The sequence below is a fragment of the Leuresthes tenuis genome, unplaced genomic scaffold (genome assembly GCF_036924035.1).
Source record: "Leuresthes tenuis unplaced genomic scaffold, fLeuTen1.0.hap1 SCAF_73, whole genome shotgun sequence".
Taxonomy (NCBI): Eukaryota; Metazoa; Chordata; class Actinopteri; order Atheriniformes; family Atherinopsidae; genus Leuresthes; species Leuresthes tenuis.
Genome location: NW_027325427.1, coordinates 1 through 11,851, shown reverse-complemented (window position 1 = coordinate 11,851; position 11,851 = coordinate 1). Strand labels below are relative to the sequence as shown.

At 45.1% G+C, this 11,851-nt stretch overlaps 2 non-coding genes across 2 annotated transcripts; both read left to right on the top strand.

Annotated features, from left to right (window-relative positions):
• Positions 1–6,396: 6,396 nt before the first annotated feature.
• Positions 6,397–6,508, top strand: LOC140286128 (U5 spliceosomal RNA). The gene has a single exon (XR_011911016.1). It is a non-coding gene; the product is annotated as a U5 spliceosomal RNA (small nuclear RNA).
• Positions 6,509–6,816: 308 nt separating this feature from the next.
• On the top strand, positions 6,817–7,000 carry LOC140286097 (U2 spliceosomal RNA). The gene has a single exon (XR_011910989.1). It is a non-coding gene; the product is annotated as a U2 spliceosomal RNA (small nuclear RNA).
• The last annotated feature ends 4,851 nt before the right edge of the window (positions 7,001–11,851 follow it).

Genomic DNA, 11,851 nt, shown 5'->3' with positions numbered 1-11,851 from the left:
GTTTTAACTTGGTTTGAGTGAATGAATTCATTTTATACATAAAATCCGAAATCGTGCAGAACTCATGAAAATAAGCTTATTCTCGGATTCCTAAAACTTTTGATTGGCTCTTTCTTTTACTGCAAAGTACAACGTTGTTTTTTTGTTTAAATCTATCGAGACATTGATAAATATGAAGGTAAAAGCCGTTTTAACATAGTTTGAGTGAAGGAATTGATTTTATAGATAAAATCCCAAATCATGCAGAACTCCTCAAAAGGGGCGTATGGCTTAATCACAAGTGTGGCTCTTTCTCATTCAGGGTAGTATGAGGAAGTTTATGCTTGAAATATATGTAGAAATGGGTACATATGAAGGACAAAGCAGTGTTAACTTAGTTTGCGTGAAGGAATTCATTTTATACATAAAATCCGAAATCGTGCAGAACTCATGAAAATAAGCTTATTCTCGGATTCCTAAAACTTTTGATTTGCACTTTCTTTTACTGCAAAGTACAACGTTGTTTTTTGTTGAAATCTATCTAGACATTGATAAATACCAGCCGAAACTCTGCTGCCGCTTTTGATAATTTATGGTTGGGCATTCTTACCTTTTCTTACCCGCTTTTTACAAATTATGATCTTACATTCACACCTACTTGCAGTCGAACACCTTCTCATCCACTTATGATCATGTGCGGTTGGGCTTTCGCACCTTTTCTTACCCATTTTTCAGTAATTATGGGTGGACATTCAGACCTTCTTGCAGCCGAAAACCTCCGCTCCTCTTTTGATCATACATTGTCGGGCATTCACACCTTGTCTTACCCGCTTTTTACAAACTTTAGTCGGACATTCAAACCTTCTTGCAGCTGAACCACCTCCGCTCCCTGTTTTGATCATATATGGTCTGGCAATAGTACCTTTTCTTACCCGTTTGTGTGTAATTATGGCTGGACATTCACACCTACTTGCAGCCGAACACAACCTCTCCCGCTTTTGATGATATATTGTCCGGCGTTCTTACCTTTTCTAACACATTTTTCAGCAATTATGGTCGGACATTCACACCTACTCACAGACGAACACCTCCGCTCCCACATTTGATAGTGTATAGTCGGGCATTCTCACCCTTTCTCAACAGCTTTTTGCAAATTATGATCTGATATTCACACCTACTTGCAGTCGAACAGCTCTGCTCCCGCTTTTGATTATGTTTGGTTGGATATTCGAACATTTTCTTAACTGCTTTTTACAAACTTTGGTCGGACGTTCACACCCTCTTGCAGCCGAACACCTCCGCTTCCGCTTTTGATGGTATATAGTCGGGCATTCGAGCCTTTTCTTACCCGCCTATTACTTACTATGGTTGGACATTCAAACCTTCTTGTAGCCGAACACACCCGCTCCTGCTTTTGATGATGTATGATTTGGCATTCGCACCTTTTCTTACCCATTTTTCAGTAATTTTTGGTCGGACATTCAGACCTTCTTGCACCTGAACACCTCTGCTCCCGCTTTTGATGGTCTATAGTCGGGCTTTCGAGCCTTTTCTTCCCCGATTTTTACAAATTGTGGTTGGACATTCAGACCTTGCAGCCGAAAAACCTCCGCTCCCTCTTTTGATCATACATTGTCGGGCATTCGCCCCTTGTCTTACACGGTTTTTACAAACTTTAGTCAGACAATCACACCTTGCAGCTGAACCACCTCCATTCCCTGTTTTGATCATGTGTGGTCTGGAAATACTACCTTTTCTTCCCCCGTTTGTGAGTAATTATGGCTGGACATTCACACCTACTTGCAGCCGAAAAACCACCTCTCCCGCTTTTGATGATGTATTGTCCGGCATTCTAGTCTTTTCTATCACATTTTTCAGCAATTATGATCTGACATTCACACCTACTTGCAGTCGAACAGCTCTGCTCCCGCTTTTGATTATGTTCGGTTGGATATTCAAACCTTTTCTTAACTGCTTTTTACAAACTTTGGTCGGACGTTCACACCTTCTTGCAGCCGAACACCTCCGCTTCCGCTTTTGATGGTATATATTCGGGTATTCGAACCTTCTCTTACCCGCTTTTTACAAACCATGGTTGGACTTTCATACCTTCTTTTAGCTGAACAACTCCACTCCTGCTTTTAATGATTTATGGTTGGACATTCGCATCTTTTCCTACCCATTTTTCAGTAATTATGGGTGGATATTCACATCTTCTTGCAGCTGAACACCTCCTCTCCCGCTAATGATCATGTAAGGTTTGATATTCGAAAATTTTCTTTCATGTTTTAAAGCAATTATTAATGGACATTCACACCTACTTGCAGCCGAACACCACCTCTCCCGCTTTTGATGATGTATGGACCGGCATTCTTACCTTTTCTAACACATTTTTCAGCAATTATGGTTGGAGAATCACACCTACTCACAGCCGAACAACTCCGCTACCGCATTTGATGGTGTATAGTCGGGATTTCTCACCCTTTCTCATCAGCTTTTTGCAAATTATTCTCTGACATTCACACCTACTTGCAGTCGAACAGCTCTGCTCCCGCTTTTGATTATGTTTGGTTAGATATTCGAACCTTTTCTTAACTGCTTTTTCACAAACTTTGGTCGGACGTTCACACCTTCTTGCAGCCGAACACCTACGCTTCCGGTTTTGATAGTGTATATTCGGGCATACGAACCTTTTCTTACCCGCTTTTTACAAACCATGGTCGGACTTTCACACCTTCTCTTAGCTGAACAACTCCGCTCCCTCTTTTGATTGTGTACAGTCGGGTATTTTAACCTTTTCTTACCCGCTTTTTACCAACTATGGGTGGACATTCACACCGTCTTACAGCGGAACACCTCCGCTACCTCTTTTGATGGTGTATGTTTGGGCATTCGAACCTTTTCTTACCCGCTTTTTAAAACCAGGGTCGGACTTTCACACCTTTTAGTAGCCGAACAACTCCGCTCCCGCTATTGATTGTGTACAGTCGGGTATTTTAACCTTTTCTTACCCGCTTTTTACCAACTATGGTCGGACATTCACACCTTCTTACAGCGGAACACCTCCGCTCCCTCTTTTGATGGTGTATGTTTGGGCATTCGAACCTTTTCTTACCCGCTTTTTACAAATTATGGTTGGACATTCAAACCTTCTTGTAGCCGAACACATCCACTCGTGCATTTGATGATGTATGGTTGGGAATTCGCACCTTTTCTTACCCATTTTTCAGTAATTATGGGTGGACATTCACACCTTCTTGCAGCTGAACACCTCCTCTCCCGCTTATTATCATGTGCGGTTTGATATTCGAAAATTCTCTTTCATGTTTTCTAGCAATTATTAATGGACATTCAGACCTTCTTGCAGCTGAACACCTCCGCTCCAGCTTTTGATGGTGTATAGTCGGGCTTTCGAGCCTTTTCTTCCCCGGTTTTTACAAATTATGGTTGGACATTCAGACCTTCTTTCAGCCGAAAACCTCCGCTCCCTCTTTTGATCATACATTGTCGGGCATTCGCACCTTTTCTTACCCGCTTTTTACAAACTTTAGTCGGACATTAACACCTTCTTGCAGCTTAACCACCTCCGCTCCCTGTTTTGATCATGTATGGTCTGGCAATAGTACCTTTTCTTACCCATTTGTGAGTAATTATGGCTGGACATTCACACCTACTTGCAGCCGAACACCACCTCTCCCGCTTTTGATGATGTATGGACCGGCATTCTTACCTTTTCTAACACATTTTTCAGCAATTATGGTTGGAGATTCACACCTACTCACAGCCGAACACCTCCGCTCCCGCATTTGATGGTGTATATTCGGGCATACGAACCTGTTCTTACCCGCTTTTTACAAACCATGGTCGGACTTTCACACCTTCTTGTAGCTGAACAACTCCGCTCCCTCTTTTGATTGTGTATGGTTGGGCATTCGCACCTTTTCTTACCCATTTTTCAGTAATTATGGGTGGATATTCACACCTTCTTGCAGCGGAACACCTCCTCTCCCGCTTATGATTATGTGCGGTTTGATATTCGAAAATTTTCTTTCATGTTTTATAGCAATTATTGATGGACATTCATACCTTCTTGAAGCCGAACACATCCACTCCTGCTTTTGATGATGTATGGTTGGGCATTCGAACCTACTTGTTGCCTGTTTTTCATTAATTATGGGTGGACATTCACACCTTGTCGCAGCCAAACACCTCCGCTCCCTGTTTTGATCATGTATGTTTTGACATTCGAACCTTTTCTCACCTGCTTTTTACTATTGTCGGCCAATCACAGCTTCCTCTCCACCATACTTGTATGGTAGGAAATTCCCACCCACTCTCATCCGAAGACCTCTCCTCCCGCTTTTGTTAATATTTAGTCGGGCATTCGAACCTTTTCTTACCCACTTTTTACAAATTATGGTCGAACATTCACACCTACTTGCAGCTGAATACTTCCGCTCCACCTTTTAGTGGTGTATGGTTGGAATTTGCACCTTTTGTTACCCTCTTTTTATACTGATTGCTGAAGATTAAGTTGTTCTTTCTCAAACTACAATTTTTTTTTTAATTGTTGAAACTTGATTTGAAGTGGATAAATAAGGAGGACTGTCAGGCTGATAGAAGAAATTAATTTTATAGCAAAATCTGTATTTCGTCATATGTCGAGAGATGCTTATTGCTGAAGAAGTTCTTTCTCATTCTACAAAGTACAACGTTGTTTATCGTTGAAACTTGATTAGACATGAATAAATATGAAGGACAAAGCAGTCTTAACTTGGTTTGAGTTAATGAATTCGTTTTATAGGAGAATCCGAATTCGTGCATAACTCATAAAATAGAGCTTATTTTCGGATTCCTGAAGAATGAGTCTGGTTCTTTCTCATAATACAAAGTTTGTTGTTTATTGTTGAAACTTCATCAGAAGTGAAGAAATAAATGAATGCCTATCAACAAATGTGGGATCTAAACTCTAGTGCTTCCTCTAAAATAATTTCCTTTCTCAATTTAGAAATGTGTGTGTGTAAGTCACAACACCCGTGACACCAAAACGGCTTTCTTTTCTCTACACTCTGCACTATGAGCACACACACCAAATCAGAAAGGCTTTTTTCTCTCTTTTCTACATTATGGACTGTGGGGACACAAAACCGCTCTCTCTTTTTTTTTTGGATTGTGTGCCAGGGCGTTGTCTCACGTATTAGATTATGCTTAAGATACAAATGGGTTTATCAGTCACATCAGAATCCATACATACTGATCCTCCCGTAATAAAATGGTCGGATCTTATCAAACACACTTTGTTTCTTGTGACAATCAAGTCAGCGAAACAGCGTATACACGTCAAGACACTGAATCAAGTTTGCCACAAGAACTCATAAGTTTGGCAGTATTGCTCTGCCGTCAGCAATCATACACCCATTTTATTTTCGTGAGACGTGCAGGCACCTGTTCATCTACTGTTCTATCACTATGAATTAGTTTATCTATTATCAATAAGGATACTTCTACAACTACTATCAAAGTATGTCCAGACTTCTTATGTTGTCAGTTGCTATATATGAATAAGTGGGTAGCTACTGACAAGCATTAAGCATGTCACACAGCCCAAACATATAACATTTCAGGACACACCACACAGTTAACAACCACAGTGAAGTGTCAAAGCCCAAACATTCAACAGGACACTTACACAACACATTCAAATCAAACAGTCAGACAACATACAAGAACATATACCCCAGCCGGCATTGCTCCCTGCCTATTTTCCTACAGCTCACTATGTGTGCGCACACCTTTATTCACAAACTCTTGAACTTATACTCTTTTACCGAAGCTGCTACAGCTTGATTGGCCGAATACCGAATAATCCTAATTCGGTGAATTTGACATCTGCCTTACATGTAACAGATTAGCGGTTTAGCAGTTTTAATTTAGTTTGAGTGAAGGAATTCATTTTATAGCAAAATCCGAAATCGTGAAGAAAGCTTATTCTCGGATTCCTGAAACTTTAGATTTGCTATTTCTTTTACTGCAAAGTACAACGTTGGTTTTTTTGTTTAAATCTTTCTAGACATGGTAAATATTAAGGACAAAGCAGTTTTCACATAGTTTGAGTGAAGGAATTCATTTTATAGATAAAATCCCAAGAGTCTGCTGAGAAAAGAGAGTGAATGCGAAGTAGACTTTAACACGGCTCTGGGAGTGAGCCGAGTGTGGGCCAACCGGGAGAATTGCTTGAAAGAAACGCAACATCGAATGAGCGGTCAGAACAAAGCCTCAATACGGTGTTCCCGTGGTGTTTTTGTTGCTGCCTTGTCGATTGCACAGGGGCAAGCGTTTCAACCAAGCAACGCTCACCATGGGGAAGGTGGCTATGGCAACTAGCCTGATGCCCTGCACCCGCAGTGACGGATAATCGTACTCTGGTTTCTCTTCATAACATACAAGTCTTTCGCCTTTTACTAAAGACCCGTGGAGAGCAGCACTAATGAGTTGTTTCTATTTTTGGCAGGCTTTACCTTTGCGGGTGAAGCCCTTTCTGTCTGTGCAAAAGAAATCTTGCTACTTTGCAGAGTGACTTCTCTGAGTAGAGTCGCCTTACTTGTTGCGACTGTGCCGATGTTCGAAGCTGGAGTGCAAAGTTGTTGCTTGAATGGTGCTTGCTGGAGCATGCGGGAGTGCAAAGTTATACCATTTAAAAGGGCTGAAGAGTGCTCAGTGCAGCGGGTGGGCGGAGGTGCAACGTGACACTCTGGCCACCTATGGCCATAAAAAGAACACTGCTACAAGTGCGCATTGTGCCAGCAAGGGCCCTCGGACCTGAAACAGTGGACAGTTATCGCTTCTCGGCCTTTTGGCTAAGATCAAGTGTAGTATCTGTTCTTATCAGTTTAATATGTCCTCTATACGAGGACAACATATTAAATGGATTTTTAAGAATAGGAGTTGAAAAAGAAGCTTGCTCCGTTCACTCCAAGCCTCGACCCGGTACTGCAGTGCCGCTGGGAACGGTGCGCTCTCCTCTGCTCTTGTGAAAAAGCAAACAGCGGTGCAGGATGGAAGTTTCAGGGAGCCCAAGATGAAACTTTCTTTTAATCTGCTGAGAAAAGAGAGTGAATGCGAAGTGGACTTTAACACGGCTCTGGGAGCGAGCCGAGTGCGGGCTAACCGGGAGAATTGCTTAAAAGAAACGCGACACCGAATGAGTGGTCAGAACAAAGCCTCAATACGGTGTTCCCGTGGTGTTTGTGGCTGCCTTGTCTTTTGCACAGAGTAAAAGACAAGGCAGCCATCGAATAGATTGTTTCTACTTGGTCAGCCGAGGAGCAGGGGGGGGGGGGGGGGGGGGGGGGGGGGGCAAGCGTCTCAACCAAGCAAAGCTCACCAAGTAGGAACAATCGGGCCCTTTTCGATGGCTGCAACACCTGAAAGAGATATTGATGCGAGACCCGATCAAATGCTTTTTCAAAGTCTAAATTTAAGATGACAAGCCGGGTGTTTCTGTCTCTAGCGTAATCAATGATGTCTCGAATCAGTACGAGGCTGTCGGTGAGTTGTCTCCCTGAGATGGCACAAGCTTGGTCTGGGTGAATTACCTCCTCTAAAACAGAGGACATCCGTGTCGCTAAAACCTTGCTAAAAAGTTGAAAGTGTGATGGGCCTCCAATTCTTTAGGTCAGTCTTATCATTTTTTTTATAAAGTAGAGTCACTATTCCCCCTCTAAAACTGTCAGGCAGTCGGTCGAGTTTTTCAAAATCTTTAAAAACATCTAAAATGTCTGATGATAAAAGGTCCCAATAGGTCAGATAGAATTCTGCAGGAAGCCCGTCTAAACCCGGAGCTCGACTTCTCTTAAAACCTGTTAGGCATTTTTTTAACTCTAAAGCAGTAAAATTCTGTGTCAAGTGTGCATTCTCTTTTACGGTTTTGTCAACGAATTTTAAGATTTCTGCCGATGTTTCCAAGTGCACTGGTTGTCACACCGTAATGAAGTGCGGGCCCCGGTGCGGTCACAGAGTCAGGAGGACAAGAACTCTTAGTTCAAACAAAAGTTTATTAGTTAACAGAAAATCTCACACAGAGGAAAAACCTGGCCTGGTGAGCAGGGAAGTCGGCCTGCGGAACCGGAACAAAAAACCAAGGTAATCCAAGAACTGAAAATAATCCACAAAACATCGAGGGTCAGGATCCAGGTCGTGAACCAAACAGGCATAACAAATACATTAACACACGAGCAAAGAAAGGCGGAGAAGACCAGGTATTTAAACTAACGGGGCAATCAAGGGAAGATGGAACACAGGTGAGTTACGAACCAGGTGTGACAGTACCCCCCCTCCGACGACCGCCTTTAGGCGGCCCACCAGGCTTGTTAGGGTGGGTTCTGTAGAAGTCGGTGATGAGGGCATGGTCCAGAATAAACCGACGTGGAATCCAAGAACGCTCCTCCGGCCCATAACCCTCCCAGTCAACCAAATACTGGAAACCCCTGCAACGACGTCTGACATTCAGAATCCGATCAACTGAGAAAGCAGGATGGCCATCCACGACCAGGGGGGGAGGAGGAGGTTCAGCTGGAGGACCAAGTGCACAAGAGGTGACTGGCTTTAAGAGGGACACATGAAACGTGGGGTGTACCTTAAGGGAGTCTGGGAGCTTAAGGCGCACAGCCGAGGGATTAATGATTCTGACCACTGGAAAAGGACCAATGAAACGAGGGGCCAGCTTACGGGAATCTACCTGCAAAGGCAGGTCCCTGGTGGATAACCACACCATCTGCCCAGGCTGATAATTAGGAGCGGGCGAACGCCAACGGTCCGCCAACAGTCGGTTCCGGGCAGCGGACCTAACTAACGCAGCCCGAGCCTCCAGCCACACTCTGCGAACTCGTCGCAAGTGTTCCTGAACAGAAGGGACGGACACATCATCCTCCTGGGAAGGGAACAAAGGGGGTTGAAAACCATACATTACCATGAATTGCGACATACCAGTAGCAGATGTGGAGAGACTGTTATGAGCGTACTCCACCCACGGTAGCTGAACACTCCAGGAGGATGGGTTACGTGCACACACACATCTTAAAGCGGCCTCCAGGTCCTGGTTGGCCCGTTCTGTCTGGCCGTTCGACTGAGGATGGTACCCAGACGATAGACTAACCCTCGCCCCCAATGCGCCACAGAACGCTCGCCAAACCTGGGAAGCAAACTGGGGTCCCCGATCGGAAACGATGTCCATGGGGATACCATGGAGACGAAAAACATGATGAACCAAGAGCTCAGCAGTCTCCAGAGCAGAAGGGAGCTTCGACAGTGGTACAAAATGCACAGCCTTAGAAAAACGATCGACAATAGTAAGGATGACAGAGTTACCTGCAGAAGGAGGCAGACCAGAGACAAAATCCACCGCGATGTGAGACCACGGCCTTGAGGGAATGGGGAGAGGGTTCAGCAAGCCAGCGGGCCGTTGGTGCGAGGCCTTCCCTCGGGCAAAGACGGAGCAAGCTGCCACAAACTGATTGGTGTCACGGACCAGCGTGGGCCACCAGAACCGCTGTCGAATGAGCTCAAGTGTGCGTGCAGCCCCAGGATGGCAGGCCAATCTGGAGGAGTGCCCCCACTGCAGCACCTGAGACCTAACGTTCTCGGGAACGAACAAAGAGTTAGGTGGTCCGATCTCTGGACGGGGACAACGGGAAAGGGCCCTCTTAACCTGCTGCTCAACCTCCCAATGGACCGCTCCCACAAAACAGCTTGGAGGGAGCACAGGCTCAGAAGGATCAGTCAATGGTTGTCTCTCTGTCTGACGGGAAAGGGCATCAGGCTTTAAATTACGGGAACCAGGTCTATAAGAGAGTGTAAAATTAAATCTGCCTAAAAAAAGTGCCCATCTGGCCTGTCGAGAATTGAGACGTTTGGCTTGCTGAAGGTAGGCCAAGTTCTTATGGTCCGTCCAAACCACAAATGGAATTTCTGCTCCCTCCAGCCAGTGTCTCCACTCCTCTAATGCCAGAACGACTGCTAAAAGCTCCCGGTTACCCACGTCATAGTTGCGCTCAGCCGGAGACAGCCGGCGAGAAAAATACGCACACGGATGCAACTTCTGTTGTGAGACCTGCGAAAGCACGGCTCCCACACCACTGTCAGAGGCATCCACCTCCACTACGAACTGCTTAGAGGCATCAGGGTGGATGAGAACAGGCGCAGAGGAAAACAGCTCTTTAAGTCTTGAGAATGCCTGGGCAGCTTCAGAGGTCCAGGTAAAAGGGCTGGAGGTGGAGGTAAGTTGGGTGAGTGGTGCAGCCACCTTACTAAAATTCCTAATAAAGCGCCGGTAAAAATTAGCAAAACCAAGGAAACGCTGAAGTTGCTTGCGGTTCTCAGGTGCTGGCCACTCAACCACCGCCCTTACCTTGGCTGGATCAGAGCGAATCTGACCTCTTTCAATGAAAAAGCCCAAAAAAGAGACTGACTGGACATGAAACTCGCATTTCTCAGCCTTGACAAATAATCTGTTCTCAAGCAATCTTTGGAGAACTAATCTGACGTGCTTGCTATGTTCCTCCAGTGTGCTAGAAAAAACTAAAATGTCGTCCAGATAAACAAAAACAAAACGGTTGAGCATGTCACGGAGTACATCATTAACTAAGGATTGAAAAACTGCCGGTGCATTAGTTAACCCAAAAGGCATGACCAAGTACTCAAAATGGCCAAGAGGTGTGTTTAACGCCGTTTTCCACTCATCCTCCTCACGAATACGGACAAGATGGTATGCATTCCGAAGATCTAGTTTGGAGAAGACAGTGGCTTGATGAAGGGAGTGAAAAGCTGAATCCAATAGTGGCAGGGGATATTTATTTTTGACAGTGATAGCGTTCAGACCACGATAGTCAATGCAGGGGCGCAAGGTCTTGTCTTTCTTAGACACAAAAAAAACCCCAGCACCTACAGGGGAGGAAGAGGGGCGAATGATACCTGCTGCCAATGACTCCTGTATGTACCTCTCCATGGTCTCTCTCTCGGGACGGGAGAGGTTGTAAAGGCGGCTGGAGGGGAGAGGAGACCCAGGCAGTAAGTCTATGTGGCAGTCATAGGGACGGTGTGGTGGGAGAGAGAGAGCTTGATGTTTGCTAAATACCTCAGCCAAGTTATGATAACAAGGAGGAACCCCAGAAAGATCAGGAGAGACGGAAGGAACTATGGCAGGAGGACTCAAGGCTGGAACAGCAGATCTAAGACAATTATTGTGGCATGCTACACTCCAGCTAATGATTGTGCTCTGTGTCCAGTCAATGTTGGGATTGTGCAGCCTAAGCCAGGGGAGACCTAAAACCACAGGAGTATGAGGAGCAGGCATAACAAAAAAACTGATAAGCTCATGGTGGTTACCAGAGATAAGTAAAGATAAAGGAACAGTCTGGTGAGTAATTACCGACAACAACCTACCGTCTAGAGCATTTACCTTACGAGGTGCTGTAAGTGACACAACAGGAATATTATGTAGTTTAACAAAATCTGCGGAAATAAAATTCTCATCTGCCCCAGAATCCACAAACGGATTCATAGCCACCTCCTTAGAGTCACAAAACAAAACGGCAGACAACTGAGTACGTGTGGAAGGCAAACAACTTGAATCTTGGCTCACCTGGGTCCCCCCCTCCTCAGGTGAGCCTAGGCTTTTGGCAGATTGGGGCAGTTCTCTCGAACAAAGCCTCGCCTGAAGTCTCCGTTGACGCTCCGTCGGAGTCAATCTGGCCCGTCCAAGCTGCATGGGTTCAGGAGGGGGCAGGACAACAGGAGTGTGAGCACCTGCTGGAGTGGACACCTCCACCTGTTGGCCAGAGGCAGGGCCAAACAACGGGGTACAGGCGGAAGCGAT